Raw genomic sequence first — 18,006 nt, 5'->3', positions numbered from 1 at the left:
ATTCCTGTTTGCCCATTTCTCCAGCCTGTTGAGGTCCCTCTGAATGGCAGCATAGCCCTCTGGTCTGTCAAGCACTCCTGCTGTGGGTATGCTTTGCCTCTACCTCATTCTCCAGGACATTAATGATGATGGTCCCAATAGCAACCTGACTGAGTAATGGGGTCCACCACTAGTGACTCACCTGCAGTTGTACTTTGTGCTGCTGATCACGACTCTCTGAGCTAAGCAGCTCAGCCAGTTTTCAGTCCACCTTATTGTCCCTTATTTAATCTGTATTTCTTCAGCTTTACTCTCTCAAGATCCTAAGCTGGACCATCTCATGGTCACTGCAGCCAAGGCTGCCCCCACCCTTCACATTCCTGATCAGTTTGCTTAGTTTGTAAGAATCAGTTCCAGCAGAGCACCTTCCCACAATCAGCTTGTGGATCATCTGTGTTAGTTATCGTTACTGCACTCCAGAAACCTCCTGGATTACTTATGCCCTGGTAATCTAGTTCAGTTGGATCTCTTGACTACAGAGAACTGCATGGTCCAATATTTTATTTTTAGATAAAATTTTCAGACTGTCAGAACTCTTCGAAATCAAACCTATTTTTTATAGAACATTGCTTCTTTTTAGGACTCTTCTTGTTTAAATTGTAGTTTTCTGATCTTGCTCATTTTAATAGGCCTGTTCAAATTTGTTATCCAATATTCTTTCTGAAATGGGAAAGACAGAGGGTTTAGTTTCCTCTTAATAGCTATACTACCTTTATTCAAAATTTCCAAGTCCATGTATACCCAGATAGCATACAAGAACAACATGTGCCCAAAAGGTGAATGTCTCRCAACATTTTGGTAGTCTAAGAACTGACTGTTGTGAAATAGTCTTCATCATAACAAGAGCTGTAGCAGTCACTGCCACTGCTGTTTTCACTGTAATAATGGTTTTGAATCAGTTTGTAGTCAGTCCACTTCACTATAAAGTGAATAGAGGTTAATCACAACATGTATGCCTATAGCCACAATTAATTGAGAAATGCCTTTTCTTCATATGTGATAGGACTTTTCATTTGAAAGGTTTTCTTAAACATCATCTGAAAAAGTTAATGAAAATGAGACTGGCAGTAAAAAAAGAGTGYGGCAAAAGTAACAACTGTATTTGCTATATTCTTTCTGCTACATGCTTGTATCTGTTTCTGGAGAGTTTTATGTATCACAAGTCTGTTTATCATGAATTTTAAGCTTTTGTTTTTAAATTCAATTTTGGATTTCTTTTTGTGTTTTAATTTCCTAGAACTGCAATCTGTTTTCRGTGCAGAGTATTACATACTTTAATATCCTTCAGAACAACACTCCTGAGTCTTTTTTTGTATCGTAGACACACAACAAGAGTACCACAAATGAGGCATCATTGACCAGGTTTTATGTTTTTCGTTGCCATTTTGCAAAAACGCTGAATTAYTCAATGTTGTCTTGGCCTCTTCCATAAATGCTGACAGCCTACAATTTCCTCTTCCACTTTTTAAGTATCAAATTTTTTACAGTAGTCTATAAACTACACCATTAATCAGATAGTGTAAAATCCAATTAGAGACATTAGAATCCAGAAATACAAGTGTTAAGGAATTTATTTCTTGATTGACAAGAAAGCCAAATAGACTCATCTATTTAAAATCTTAGCAACAATTAGCTGCCTTAGTTTCATTTATTGTGACATAAAAAATCTGGTTTATTGAGAGCTCTATTGAATAAGATTTCTATGATATGCACCATGAGAAAATATCTTCAAACTAAAGTGATTGTTTTGCTGTAATAAATTGAACCATATGTACACTATGTTATTCAATCCTTTTTCTTCAAGGCATAAATTGATATTAAAGAACATTTAAGTCATAACACATGGTTATCCAGGCATGAACGAGGCAATAACCCATATAAGTTGTCAAGGTGAAGCCAAAGCATTTATTAGAGGTTTGTGTTGTTTTTGAAAAGTGCACGGTTGGATAAACATGGATTAGTGCTATTATGCTGCTACGATGACTCAAGTGTGTTTTTACAGTGTCAGTAATTTTTATGTTTAAAAATCACTGGTGCAGTATATTAGCTATAATTTATGTTTATCATCTTGTGTACTCTAATAGGTTTCAACAAACCATTTAACACTTCAGCTTGTGCATATACATTACTTAATAGGTATTTATCTTAAAAAAGAGATACTTAAACGGGACTTTCAAAGCTTACAACTGCATGCTAAGAGCAAATACTGCAGTCAGGCACATTAACTTTTTTTTCTCCAGTCTGCATTTAACTTTGAGCTGTGTGACCACACAATTTCTTTGTACACTTTGTTCCCAAATGAAGCAAGAAAGATATATCATCTCTAAACCCCGTCAGCCTGAATGACATCGAAATCTCTGACATGAAGTGTCCGTCACACTTACTAAATAGAGTAGATGAGATAAAGCCAACGCAGCTGAAATGTCAATAACTTCCTGTCATCAGAGGCTGCCCTTTCAAGATAGCATAGGACTTTACGCTTTCCTAGTTAAAGGATATTATCAATAGTAGACTGTAATAATTATATCTTCTGTTATTATTCTTAGTATCTTGGCTTAATTATTTTTAACAGTCAGCTCTTCCTCCTCACAATACTCAACACTTGCTTTGAGGGCAACCTCACTTATATGCTGAAGTGTTGAGGAAGGCAATATTGGAAGAGAGGAGAACTCAAGTAGAAGCCCCACTCAGTGAAAGGCTTTTGGTGGTAATGGATGAGTTGTGCTTAATTTACGATTCTATTGATTGCTTCGGACAACGTGTTGCTTATTTTATGGGCTGTACTAATGTTCTGTTCTAGACAGTTTCAGTTTGAATTACTAGTGTTTAGTACTTTCATAAAGGAGACTGATGCCAATTTAAAAATCATCAGAGCATGGGTTTTTTGGAGGGTAAGGTTCTCCTGCCATTTCCATACCCAAGCTATTACTCAGTAATTTGGATGAAAATATTTTTTAAAAAATTATAAATGTAAGTTTTAGTTACCTTTCTGACAAAACACCTGATTCGTTTAAAGGTGAGGTCATTTCAGAGGAAGTAAAAGGGCTGATGTAGAACCCTGAGATTATGGACATGCTGATCTGCTGTGTAGTAGATTTTTTACAAAGAGGCTATCAATTCTTCTGATTCAATCAAGCATATCAGTTGGCTGAGTTGGCAAATAGGAAGGATTTATTACTCACAAGAGAAAAATTGACCAACATGGACTACTTTGTATTGCAAACCACTTTTTTTACAGTAACTGCTTTCTTAAGCCTAATTAAAAAAAAAGGATATAACTTAGAGACTATTCTAAAACGCCTGCAACTAGACCAGTTATTTGTTCAAGTTTGATTTTACAGATGAGTATTTACAGACTTTAGATTTTGATCAATACCCTTAATAATTTCACTCAAATAGAAATGTCTTTTTATATTGACCTACTTAATTGACAATCTGAAATCAGCACCTCACATTTTATTACATGTAAAGAAAATATGTTATTTTTTGTTTTTGAGAGTATACATTTCCACCAGTTTTAGTGGAAATATCCTGCTCACTGTGATGTGTGATGTTGCCTTCTGACAGTACATTATGCAATTTTATTCTGTCTATATTTTTAGTAGTTTTGATGTTCAGTACAGTAGGTAATGCAACTTATTCTGCATTTGATGTGTTTTCTGGAAGCATTACTTATTCATTTTGTTACAGTTTTCCCTACGGAACTAACAAGAATGCAGTCCCATTGTACAAGTTACTATACAAACACATAGCAAGCATTTCTGCCCCTGGAAGCCTACAGTCAACATATTTAGAAAGAATTCAAGGCATCATGTTTTCTCTGATAAACAACATAGGAAAGTTTGCACTTCATTTTTTGTGGAAGTCTCTACTATATCTTTAGTAGTTCCCATTAATAATCACTCCTCATTTAAGAAAGAGTGATTTAACAGATCGTGACAGAGGAAAGATGCCTTGGAGCAACCATCTTCATGCTAACATTGGTTTTCAGTTTCTACAGCAGAACTCTTATTGACTTCCCCTGGGAAAAAGAATGCAGACTAGATACTGCAATCTAATCTGGAAGGCTTTTAGGAGTTGTTGTTCTCTTGTGCAAGAATCTTGAAGCTTTCTTCAGTGCTCAGTGTCAGGGAGCAGCAAAGGCCAGCTGCTCYCTAAGGCACAGTGAGCTGAGATCTGAGCTATAAAACAAGGCAGCAGAGCAGGKGCCTCATCAGCCAACGCAGCCGTACAGTACCAATGCAAGGCAAGCAGGCCAGGCCTGGAGATGGCAGAGTCACTAGGCAAGGCCATAGTGACAAGGCAGGGCCAAGGTTAGCCTGAGAAATCAAACTGCAGACCTTGGGCAGGTTGTATGAGTTAAGGCCCTGGGTAAGGCTGGTCAGGGCCATTAAGACCTATTATTGCATTCAGGGCCCTGGAGCTCAGAAGCTTACATTCACCACTATTAACAAAATGAAAATTGAGAAAGGTAGCTTAGAAAAATCTCTCTGCTATTTTGCTTCTCTGTTGATGATAATGTCTGGTGCAAATGGTTGCATTTTCAGTGTGATTTTGCTTTTGATTCTGTAGTGGGGGCTATCCTATTTTTGGCTATGTTGGTAGTCTTCTGTAGTCTCTCAGAATATACTGCTGATTCATCTTCAGAGCTCAGTTAACATTAATGAGGGTTGAGAGATAGTGTAGTGGTTAGCACATCTACTTTACATTCTGAAGGTCCTGGGTTCAAGCCCTGGTGCAACCACCAGCAGGAAATCTTTGGGAGGTTGGACTAGATGATTTCCAGAGGTCACTTCCAACCTTGCTGATTCTGTGGATGGGTTGTTTCTTGATGTTAGAAAGGTCATAAACAACAGCAGGGAGCTATTGGGTTATTTTATGGGAGGACAACCTGAGCTAGGTTGCTATGATGTACACAGGAACAGTGGAGAAAGACTAGTGGCTTCTGCTGTTGTGCAACAAAGACATTTGATGATAGCATTTACTGTAGTTGCTTTCTTCCAAACCACAGATAGCACTGTCCTCTTTCTGTCCCAATGACTGCTGAAAGTAGGGATCTGGATAAGAAAAAAAAAATCAAATTCTTTCAGAATTTCTGCTAGTCAAGAGAGAATAGTTTGAAGGAAAAAGCAGGCAAGGTTACCTTTTTTTTGCTCCCTGGGTGCCTTTCATGTTGTCAATACCTCAAATGAATTTTCTKTGGTTTCAAACTGATAGTTAGAATAAATACCTAGAATATTTGGGTTTTATGAGGCTGTGCTGGTCCAGTTCTTGGCTCCCTGGTCAGGAAAGATGTTGAGAAATTGGAGAGGGTCCAACAGAGGTTTATCAATATGGTTAGGGTTCATGTGTACATGACCTTCTGCAAGAAGCTGAGGAAGCTTGGCTTATGTAATGTGATAGAGTGGATGCTAAAGGCAGATCATGTTGAAGCCTATAGCTGCTTCAAGAGGAATTACAAAGCAACTGTGGAGCAACTCTTCACATTGACAAATGATGTAGGAGGGAAAAACAATCATATATTGCAGCTTTTGGAGTTCAGACTGGACGTTAGGAAAATCTTTGGCGATTAGGTGGGTGGTACAGCACTGGAACTGGTTACCCAGAAAGACTGTAGAATCTGCATCCTTGGAGGTTTTCAAGACTCAACTAGGCAAAGTCATGAATGACCTGATCTACTGCTGACAGCAGTCCTGCTCTGTGCTCTACGACACACTGTACTGTAACCCTTCCTCCTTCCCCATTAAAACTACATCTACTATACTGTTATAGGACTATTTATTATTTGTATTTTGATGGTGGCTTTGGACACATGGTAGAAATCAATAGCTCAAGAGTGCAATCATCACTTATTTGAATGCATAGTATGACATCGTCTCTGTACTGTGGCATTTATCTTCTAATTTGAGAAAAAGAGAAAATTTTGGGAGGTTAATTATAGGGAAAAGGAGGAAAGGATAAAGCAATCCTGAATGGGGCTTTGGACTGGATGACATCCAGAGGAGGGCTCTCGTATCCAGCATCTCTGTGAATCTGTGCAATACAATCTTCCAGTTTTCAGCTGGCTTTTCTTTTCGGTTATCCCTAGTGATTTCTCTAGCATTCTTGTTTTAAAACTACTTACTGTGACAAGGTAGCAGTACTCTGTCTAGGTTTCCACTTTTCTCYGTTCTAGAAAACTCCATGTGAGTGTTTCTTACGTTCAAAAAAATGCAGAATAGGTTAAGCCCTAGTAGCCTTGTAAACTTTTTCTCCCTCTTATCTTTCCCTTTCTTCATGGGAAAAGATTGCTTCCAATTGCTGATGAAAGCCTATTTTGAGCACGAAAGAGCTAGAAGCAAAATATTCTCTGTTGAGGGTTGTCAGGTGGAAAGTTTACTACTCACTAGAACATTGGTGAGATAATACGTTATTAGAGGATACTGGAAGATACTTTTTCTGGCCTTTTTTTTTTTTTTTTTTAAGTGCTGTACCTGTAAAATTGTACTCTTGAGATATTTCCACAGTAAACACTGTAGATCCAGGTAGGTCTAAATCAATAGCAGAAGGAGTAATTTGGATAGAATGCTGGAACTGTTTGTACAAAATCAGCTTGAAAGGCCTCGCAAACACAGTTCTTGATCATGTCTGGAGATTATTGCTTTTCTCTACACCATCTCTTTATTAGCAAGACCCTTAGTACTTGAGGGAATTTCAAGTTGGTTTAGTCTGAGTGTTTAAAATTATGATAATTTAGTCCACAGAAAACATAATGCTGTGTTACAACATAAAGCTAGAGGGGCTGTTCATAGAAGCAGGGCATTCAAGAGCTTGATACCAGCCCTATTCTTAGTCAATCAATATCAGCCTTGATGGCTTTTCATAATGTCACTGACATTGTTGTAAGTAGATCAGCTGTAAAACATGTGAGAGAATGAGATTCTCGTGGAATATTGAAATTATATCTTTTAATTTAAAAAATAAACCACAAAGCATTTTGATGAAGTGTATTTTTTTTTTTTTTTTTTTTTTGAAGGTTAATTACCATATCTCTCTCTATAAAAAATATACTCACAAACACACACTTATATAGTTCCCAGTGCAAATCTAACCATTTCATTCTTTCACTTTTATTGTTCACCTACTGATTATTTAAAAATAAATCTTATGTTATCCACAAAGATGTAGATCTAACGAAGATGTTATCCACAGAAATATTGATCTAACTCAAATATTGATGCAGAGTCTCTCCTATCATATGAAGTGTAGATGACATTAATAAAGATGTGAACACAACACACTGTACTGTAACCCTTCCTCCTTCCCCATTAAAACTACATCTACTATACTGTTATAGGACTATTTATYATTTGTATTTTGATGGTGGCTTTGGACACATGGTAGAAATCAATAGCTCAAGAGTGCAATCATCACTTATTTGAATGCATAGTATGACATCGTCTCTGTACTGTGGCATTTATCTTCTAATTTGAGAAAAAGAGAAAATTTTGGGAGGTTAACTATAGGGAAAAAGGGAAAAGGATAAAGGTGATAAAAATCATAGCTAGTGTATAAGTGTTTTTTTTTTCTTGTTTCCAAAGAATCTTAAAAGTTCTATAAAATCTGTTACTCCAACATATGTCAATATGTTACTTTATTGCAGCTGTGTTAGAATACTGTATTATATTAATACAAAATCATTTAACTCTTAAATAATATGATTTTGTTAAGCAATTTCTTATTTGGCATAAAACATTTGTAGTTATCTTGTTAGTCTGATACTCCAGCAAAAGTGTACATATTCACAGAACTCACTGTCATATACTGTCTGAGTCTAAATCAGAGCTACTTTCCTAGGGCAGTATTTTAAAACYTGTATTCCATGAACTGTCACAAGACTCAATTCTGTGCTCCTTCATACTTCTGTTAGTGAATTCTGGTATTCATGTAGATCGCAAGTAATTCAACTCATAAAAGCAGATAGTGAAAAAAAGCAATGAACCAATTTAAAGGTCTTTTATTTAATTGTACATTTCTTATCAATCAAAAAGTGATTAGCCTTTCCTGTATGTAAAGCAGTTACTTGTATATCATGTGCAAATATTCTCAGATATTGAATTTGGCCATTATGCAAAAGGGGTATTGCCATAATACTTGGCAAAATATTTTTCTGTAAGTCTGAATTCTGAGGTGATAAATTTTGTTCTCTGGCTCACTTTTGAAGATTTTGTGTTGTATGTGGTCATTTTATGTTCAAATTTTAGAATATTTACTAAACAAACAGTGTAATCTATACAAAGTAAGGAACTATCAGCCTTAACACAAGCAATCCTGACAAACAATTATTTTCATTTTAGCACTAACAATTATGTAAATATATCTGAAACAGCAATGGGCACCAATTATGACACCTAATTCTACCAATTTATTTATACACCTCCTTGAACAACATTGTATTTATAACTATCCCACTCATTCAAAGACATGAAAAAGTGAGGAAGAGTTTTATAGATGATTGCTTCATCACTGAAACACAAACACAACATGAACTATTTGAACTTSAACATTCATATGTATAGCATGTTGACATTGTGTTATGTTCTATTCCTTTTCTAGTTTCAAAGGAAGATAACTTTTTATATATYAATATCTGATAAAAACACTTTTATCTGCCAAAAAAGGTTTCATTCCTGTTTCATATAAATCTTTCAGATATTCAGAATATTGAGAAAATGCACTGCTTATATTCGAAAAATTGCCTACATTCCACTAGCTTTTGAAGTTATCACTATCTTCATGCTGAAAATTAATTCCAAGGTGTATCTGAAACTAAGCAGCATAAAAATTGTTTTATGAAGAGAAAAATCCTAATCTATTGTTTTTTTTCCACTATCTTCAGAGAAATGTCTTTTTAACTGTGTTTTTTAGAAATAAGGAAGACTGCTCTAACAAATACAATTTCTCCTCCTAGAGGAAACAAACCTATACAACCCTAAGCACTGGCTGGCACTTAGCTAATGAGGCAGTGYTATTATATCATTATAAAGCAGCTCACATCATGCTCTTTGCATTTTCATTTCTTTTATTTGAATCCTTGCATTCCTTTCTTCACCGATTTCTATTTGATAAAATAGTGAATATATTTTTTTAAAAGCTGGTTTAACATGCTCTGTGACATTTGAAACCAAAATTTTTTAAATTCACTTGTTCATTAAAACAAACCTAATTTCTGTGTTCCAGAAGAAGAATCTGAGGTATAGATCTTACACTTGCATGAGTATATTCTGTCCTAATCTTACTCATTTATATTTCCTGACAATATCCTCACAGTATGGATAGTCTTTTAACTCCATTCTTTCAAGTTATACCATAAGATATACAAGCCATATATAGGCTGTAGCAAACTATTTTTGATTTTAGTTTTGATTATCAAATAAATAAAGAAATCATTTTAAAATTTATAGTCCATATTTCTGCCATCATCCTCAACATTCTTAATGTAGGATGAAACACACAATCAAGAATTTACTTTACAGTAATCATGACTGGCTCAGTTTTTTTCTCAAACTTCAGCTATGCACTTAATATGACTAATAGATTTTTGTCCCCAAACCTGACACTTCTAAAACCTGTTCTTCTATATACCATTAATGTTATATTTGCAGGCAGGAAAGTTTAAAATTACCTCACGATCAGGTAAGAGGAATAAAATCAAATAAAATAGAAATGAGCCATGTCCATCAGGAGGAATCAATGGGAATCAATGGGAATCAATGGGAATTAAACAAAGTTAGTAACTAGGACAAGACTGAGAGCAGATTTGAAAAATTCTGATTCTGATAGAAACTTTCCATTTTGTGTTATATACTTTTTGCTTCACTTGGCTCATTCTTTATTGCCAAAGGTTTTTGTTGCCAAAGGTTTTTATTGCCAAAGGTTTTGCCAAAGCCTTCTTTTTCAGCAAATGTTTTTTGAGAAGCTCAGTACWGAATTTCACCTCAGCTTTTTAACTTTAATGTTCATAGGAGACTAGAATCCAGAACAAAASTGTGTTCAGACTCCAGATCTGAGTTTAGATCAGAGTCTGTAACTTAGAACTTAGCACTGTTTGAATGTGAACATTATGTGCAAGGGCACTCAACGTTGTGGAAGTTCTTGATCCTTTGGTATGAGAAATGCAGGAATGCACCCTTGTATATTAGGAGAATACTTGATTTACCAAATGTAAGAAATAGAATACTATTCTAAGCAGCCTACTAGCTGGATCATGGTAGATTTTCATTAGAAATACAATATATTCATAAATGTCCTCGGTGGGGCTGATTCTAAGACAGAAGCACATGGCTGATACCTTCCCTTTTGACCGATTTGTTTTCAAGYTGGTATCAGTAGTTTGGTTCCATGGAAAGAATAATGTCTAGGTAAATAATGGAGCCGAGACTGAGAGTGCTGAGTTTGGAGTCCTAGAACAACAGAATATTTTTGATGACTCTCAGCTGGATAATGGTATTTTCCCACATAAGTGCTGTAAAGATACCTTAAAGAATTGCAGAGCCTTTCAAAGCTCTAAACAACTTGCTTTCTGCATGTCATTAAGAGTGCAGAGGATTTCTACAATGCATCTGTTCACAAGTATGTGGATGCATCCCTGAGCAAGCTTTAAATCATCTAGCCTGGGATTCTGTAGCTTTGAAGTCATAGTAGTATAGGCTTCAGCTGCCAAGAACCTGTCAGTGTTTTGGTGGGCTTCTGCAGTCTGCTGAAATACCTAAACTGTTATTGGTACATGAGCTAGTTTGGGGATGTTTACATGAGCTGCAGTTCTGTGCACCTGGATGACAGTGAACATCCTTCACTTTGTAGCTACAGTGAAGATCATAGTGCAGAAACCCACATACGGGTGCATGGAAACATTCATAACTGGAACTGTATCATCTGCCCACAAGTTTGCACTCAGTTTCCTTCCAGTGAAGAGGAGTACTGTTATATCTGCTTTGTGAAACTGCGTATAGGTGATCAGTCCATATAGCTATTGATCCCAGCCCTTGCACAGCTGGATGTAGAAACAGAACAGTGATGGCAACATGACAGTCCAAACTTCTGTACTCATTTTCTCAGAACCACTATGCTTTTTATATAGTCTCCAAGAAAGGCAGATTTAGCATGACAGTCATATTCCTTTCTATTTTTACGTCATCAAGAAGTTGTTATATTAAATACTGTTCATGATTTAGATAAGGCCTAGTTGTAAGGAGAGGTATAAAAGAGACAAATAACTTCAACAATGTTATTACCAAAACTAAAAAGGAACATTTCAAATGTCCAGTGCATTCAGAATCCCCACTGGTGYCTCTAACAACAGCAGGCGATGAAGACAGAAAAAAATCTTGTAATTTTTGTTGCAGCATTGAGATTGTCAAAGTTGTTGTTAGCTGGGGGTTGGAGTAGATGCAATACCAAGAAAAACTGCATGTCCAAGTCCCTTAAGTAGCTCTGGAAATTTCAGTCATGTAGTCTAGGCTTATATCTTTTGAGCCACTGACATATGTATTACTCACTTCACTGATCTGAAAAGAAAAAGACAAATAAAAACAAAAACATCATCTCCAGTTAAGGAATTCCTTCTACAACAAGAAATCTTTAAATGTGCACTCATTTGGCAGCAGCATTATCTTAAGACGATTATATAGCATATGAATGTTTATTGCCTGACTTTAAGATGCACAATATAAGATTAACAATTGTAGTGTTTTTTTTTCTATAAATGTTATATTTCTGCTATTATGTTTGCAGAATACAGCTAGATAATAATTGATTCTGTGACAGGGATTGGCTAATTTGCCAACAGTATAGTATAAAACACATTTATACAGTCAATTACACCCAAGTGCATGGCCTATTTGCTTTATAATTTCATAAACTTGCCAGCAATTTAAATAAAAAAGTTCCATTAAATTATCATATCATGTGATAGAATGATATTGCCAAGTATATTAAACCATGTGTGTTCAGCCAGAATTAATTAAATATTATTACTTTTTTCTTATTAACACATTGAACCTATCCTTCCTACTCACTACTAGAAATAGAAGCCTATTAGTGAACAAAGTAAACTTAAGGGCAAAGTTTAAACATTTTCCTGAGGGTGTTTCATTAAGATTCCTAGTTCTTTTGTTTAAACATTTGCGCATGGTAAATGTACTTGTATTGTGAAAATATTTTATGTTTTTTTTTATGTTCTTAGATATGAATACTAGAGAAGTTTAAAGGAAATTTTTAGTAATAATATTCAGACATTTTAGACATATCATATCTGATCTTACTTTTCTAATCCAACTTAAGAAAAGGAGTATCAAAAATGATTGAGAATGTGTTTGGCATTCATATTCTGAACTTTATTCCCTGTTTGGTTTTGATCATTTTTTGWTAGACTTATGGTGTAAAAAGGAACATTAATGATTCATCACAACAGTTATTTGAAGTCTCCCCACTGTCCATTGTSAAATAAATAAATGAAATAGGAAATACTTGTTACATACGAGATACATTAACAAGATGGCTTGGATGAACTTGTTTGGAGAAAACAACACTGAAAAGTATGAATTAGCCTTTTCATATTACTGGTACTATATACTTGATATGAGTTGACGTACTGAATTTAAAAAGCCAGCAACTTCTTAACACGCTACCATGTGCACCCTTGAACTTTCCTTCTCTTTTTCTCTCTGATTATGTGTTAGAGTTTCAGACACTGTCTGCATTCTCCTGGTTTTGAAACACAGGGGATCATTTTAGGAAGCTTTATCTTCTCATTCTAAAAGACTTCTGGTAAACCCAAAATTTAAAATTTGCAGCTTTCTAATTACTAGTATGCATTTAGTTTAATAAGATAGTGTATTTAAAAGTGGATAAGCATATCTTTAACAGCAGTCTACCAGGAATCAGCAGAAATAATTACCATCAAGATTTAATTATGTCAGACAAGAGTATCTGTCCTGAATAACAGTGTAGACAGTAGAACTGGCTTTACTGTATATTTCAGCAAGCTCTCTGTATGCTTCTGTTAAACATAATGTTAGCTATTCTGCTGTGACTGACTTTAAATTAATGTAATTGCACATACCACAGCAATGAAGAAGATTATATGTGATACAAAAAGGGAGCAATATGAAGGAAAACAAACTTTTGGAAGCATTGAACCTGGCTTTTCTCTCACATGAAGGATATTGATCAGAAAAATCACTGCAGATTAATGTAGGAGAGGATTGTAAAATAGTGTAAAACAGATCAGATTAGGTCATGCTGTGTTTATACATAGCATTCCCCTTTTCACCTTTTGCYTTCTCTTGGGCTGAATTTAAAAAATCACGTAAAATGGTTTTGACTAAGATGACACTGGCTTTCTTATTTTTAACAAAATCTTTCACCAGAATGTCTCCAAATGATGCAAAATACTACAGTGTGTGTTAGTGCCAAACCAAAGAATACAAAGTTTCTCATTATTCAAGTGAGTGATGTTTTTGAGCAAAGCAAATCTGTAATCTAAGTAAATATTATACACTATTATTAAAAAAGCTTAAAATAAATAAAGAAAATGAATTGTACTGGAGTTAATTAAGGCTTCAAGTAAAGCTTGCTTTTATTGGCAATTTTTTTGTTGCAACAAGAAAACTAAAAATTAAGAGGATGGTTGGCAGCAATATTGATATGCTAATGGATAAACATGCTAATTTAGAAAAAAACTAATCAGCAAAGACATTACTAATGGAAATGTACTGGAAAATGGCTAATGCTGTATGCAAACCTGGTATCTACAAAATTAAGAACTCATTTTGTGTATATAATTGTAACTTGAAAGCTTAGCTTGATCTTCTCTCTGGTTTGCTTTGATATTTAAAGACATTTCAGATGACCTGGCCTGGTACAACGACACTTGCTTTTATGCTCTATAATTATGCTGCTAAAATTGCATGTCCTGTATACTAATAGAAGAGCTAAAAATCTTAGGTTTTTTTCAGTCTAATTTATTGGTGTCTCCAGAGAAATTGTCTCTTCAAATTAAAGATTGTACATGAGTCAGGTCTTCTGAGTGAGGTATGGCAAAACTTCTGTATTTATTGGTACTGTATGTACACTATCTCAAGATCTAGAAGAGTAATGACATGTTTAAGCAATAGTGTAATACTTTGAAAATACTTTATGTTGGCTCATCTTTGCTAATATCACAATCAATGACTTTAGTGGCAGCTAAGTTAAACTAGTTCTAGGTGTTCTCAGACATCCCTCCACTACTGATCTGCAGTTTTTTTTTTTCTTTTTTTCTAGATATAGCTATTGTGGGTACCTTTCTAGTCAGTATATTTTGTACTTCTATTTTTAGCCTGCATTTGAGCATATTATTGTAAAAATATCTTGTTAACTGATGATATTAAAAGTTCTCTAGTCATTTGTAAGCCTCATAATCTTTTCTGAGTTGGAAACACTATCTCAAAAACATATCAATTAAAGAACTAAATAATGAATATTATCCTGCGATAGTCAATAGTTTTCAGAATTTTCCAGTATGTTGGGGAGATGTAGAGGGCAAAACTCTAAATACTTAGAGTTGTACATTCCTCAGTGTTGAAAACGAAATCTTACAGTTCTGTTTAGTGGGGAGGTGGAGTTTGAAGGACTGGGTTATGTGAACTCAAAATCTAAAGGAACATTTTAACTCTACCGATCTTGCACATTCTCTCCTGAAAACACCTTTGAGGGTTTTCATGCAATCTTATAACACTCTTCATTCTAAAGAAACATTAGGAGATGCAGGGATTAAGGCTGTCTTTAAACACCCACTTACCAWCAACAGAAGAAAATCCTTTCTCCTAGTCACAGTCAACCAGTCTTCAAATTTTATCTGTACTTCAGAGTTAACCTGTATCTAAATCAGTTAAGTCAGACTAGCACAGACTTTTAAAAATTATTTATTTTGGTTTCCTGGCGTTGTTTTGTGTAAACCATTGACAATAGTCTTTTGTTAAATTAAAATGCACTTAAGGTGCAATGAATATATTGCAAATAGTTTAGTAGTTTGAAATCTGTTTAAATGAATCGGTATGATTTGCTACATAAAGTTAAGTCATAAAACCTGTTGACACTGGAAAATTCCTCAAACCTACTGTTTTAGATTACACCTGAAGAGGCCTTCAGGTCTCTGACCTGAAGTCGGAGTGAAAAGAATTCTTAAGAATTTGCATGTCCTAATAAATTCCAGCTTTTCATATTTTAAGAAGAATACATGTCTTGGCAGATTGGCATAGGACTAAATAAAATTGAGATCTAGAAGATGGTTATTGTAGATGAGGGAGATTCATTCTACCCCTTTAAAAGGTGGAAGAGTGATATCAGACTTCCCATATGATTAACCTATGGGCAAGGAAACTTTAGCTGCAAATATAGTGTCTGAAAATATAAGAAAAAATTAAAATCCATCTTAATTTGTGCTTGAGGTTTGCTATTAAAAATCTCAAACTTTTAATTGAAAAGGAAATATCTTTATTGAATGCAGAAGAATTCTTATCACCAGCAAATCCAGACAAATGGTATAACAAAATTACTGGCTGCTGCTTCAACCTTTAGAAATTTTACTTTTTTACTTCTTTTTGTATCAAGAAAAACAAATTGGAGAAGAAACAACCATCAAAAGCTTGTTCCCACCTAGAAAGCAACCAAGCCACTTAATTTTGTTGGGAATGATTGTAAGAAAAAATAGTCATTGTTGTGCAAAATTGAAAATTCAGTGTTAAAATAAAGGCTATAAAAAATGGATGATATTGAAAGAAAAATTTGAATAAAAAATTTGCAGTTGTGATGAAATTAAAGTGACTGTGTATGATACAGTGAATGTGCTTCTCAAACAAGTGATAATGCTCACAATGGGCCATCTTCTTGAGGTCATATATCCCTAACTCATACAGCTGAAAGTTTTTTAATAAATACACTCACCCACACAGAGCATGCTAAGTGTGTGGAATAAATCATTCATTTAAAATTTTATGCTAATTGCTTTCATCACACAAGTTCATTCACTTTATCTCATTCAGAATTTCCCAAGTAAAATTTTTTTGAGACAGAAGATTTATCAAATTTGTGTGTGGAAGATTAATATTAGCATATACTGAGATCCAAGCTATTGAGTGAATGTCTGGCATTGTAGGCTAGGAATGCAACACTATGTGCGTTTTGGGAGTTTTACGCTGAAAAAAGCTCTAGTCTGTGGACTGAAGGTCAGTGGAGTGTATCAGGTGCACTCCTGGAACACATCTTCTGTTTTCATCTGAACAAAATCCGTAACATATGCTCTAGGGCCATTTCATGATGCTAACCAAAGTATGGTCTAGAAAAAGGCAAAATGTCATGTCCATCTGACAGGAGGACAAGAAGGAGAATCCAGGGTTCTACAGGTCAGTCCACAGAACCTCAGTCATTGGAAAGGTAGTAGAACAAATCCTCCTGGAAGCCATTTCCAAGGACATGATGATCAAGGTAGTTGGGAGTCATGAGCATGGATTTGCCAAAGGGGGAAAAAAAACAAACAAACAAACAAAAAAACTACTTAACTGTTTTCTGTGATGAGATGACTGACTTTCTATATAAGGAGGGAGCATTGGATGTGGTATACTTTGACTTTGGTCAGGTCTTTGGTATGTCTTCCAACAGTATTCTTTTAGCCAGATTGGAGCTGGATGAGATAACCTCCAAAGATCTATTCAAAGTTTAATTATTTTGTGATTCTGTGGTAAGTGAGGACAGTCAGGAGACTTGCTTCAAAAGTTTCTTTCTGATTTGAACTAAAATGTTAGGTAGTTTCCTCCTATCTGATATAATATTTTACTAGGGAGCATCCTCTTTGATTTACTGGTTTTATAATGATTTTATGGTTTTATAATACTATAATTAATTCCCTAAATACTTTGTAGATAAATCAGGTCAGGAATATGTCTGAAATTACTTTAGGTAAGATTATAGTTTGTAATTTACTGATTATTACTAACTATAGCTCARTATTTCTAAAAGCACTTTTTGTACATTGTGTAAGTAGAAACATAAGCTTTACTCTAGGTAAAGGAGCATCTTTTTTCTTTTAGATGCAGATTCCAGTTAAATAATGCATGCTTGGTGTTACTGYAGCTGTAGTGATTCACAGCTGTGAGTTGTGCTTTGGATATAGCAATGCTRGATATATTTGAAATTAGAAAGTCACTAGATGTAACATTACTTAATTCTACAAAACTSAGATAATAGTATAGTTTTAAAATATATTTTTAAATATTCACCTCTGATAGGCTATGACCATTTGTTAACTTTTTTAAATGACCATTTGTTGTGAATATCACCTGTTTTTTTGCAGAGGCCAGGCCAACTCGTTTCTMCCCTCTCTTGCATTTCTGAATTTTMTTTTGTTCATATTCTCCCCGTTCAGGTCTTACTTCTCCATGAGTCTCTCCTAGCTTACCTTTCCCTCCTTTTATCTCCTAATAGTGTATTAAGAGTAGGAATGGGTATGTGATGATAACTTAACGTATGCAACAGGCAGGCAAACTAGGAAAAGAAGGATTTTTTGGAAAGAGAGTGGCAGAAGCAATTACAGCTATAAAGGCAGCATATGAATCATGTATTAACTTAGAGAGGGATGTACTTTAAGATTTTACCTGGTGCTGGTGGACCTGGTTGCTGTTGCAATGCCACAGCAGCACSAAGTGCTCAGAGTGACCCTGTGCAGCAGCCTAGTAGGACAGAAAGCCAAGAGTACTCCAAGCTGAAATGTTGGGAAATGAAGAATTACATTTGGCGTTGCTATCTGAACCTCGGAGAGCCCTGTCAAGTATAAATGCATCGATACAGAGATGATTAAATGCCATTACTACCATTTCAGCATTCTCTGAAACTCCTACTCAGTCTTCAGCTAGCCTGAACACACGTCCCTCTCTCCTGTTACACCTTCCT

This window comes from Rhea americana, unplaced genomic scaffold (assembly GCF_003343005.1).
Source record: "Rhea americana isolate MKP2758 unplaced genomic scaffold, rheAme1 scaffold_26, whole genome shotgun sequence".
Lineage (NCBI taxonomy): Eukaryota > Metazoa > Chordata > Aves > Rheiformes > Rheidae > Rhea > Rhea americana.
The sequence above is the reverse complement of the archived record's forward strand: the minus strand, read 5'-3'. Positions refer to the sequence as shown.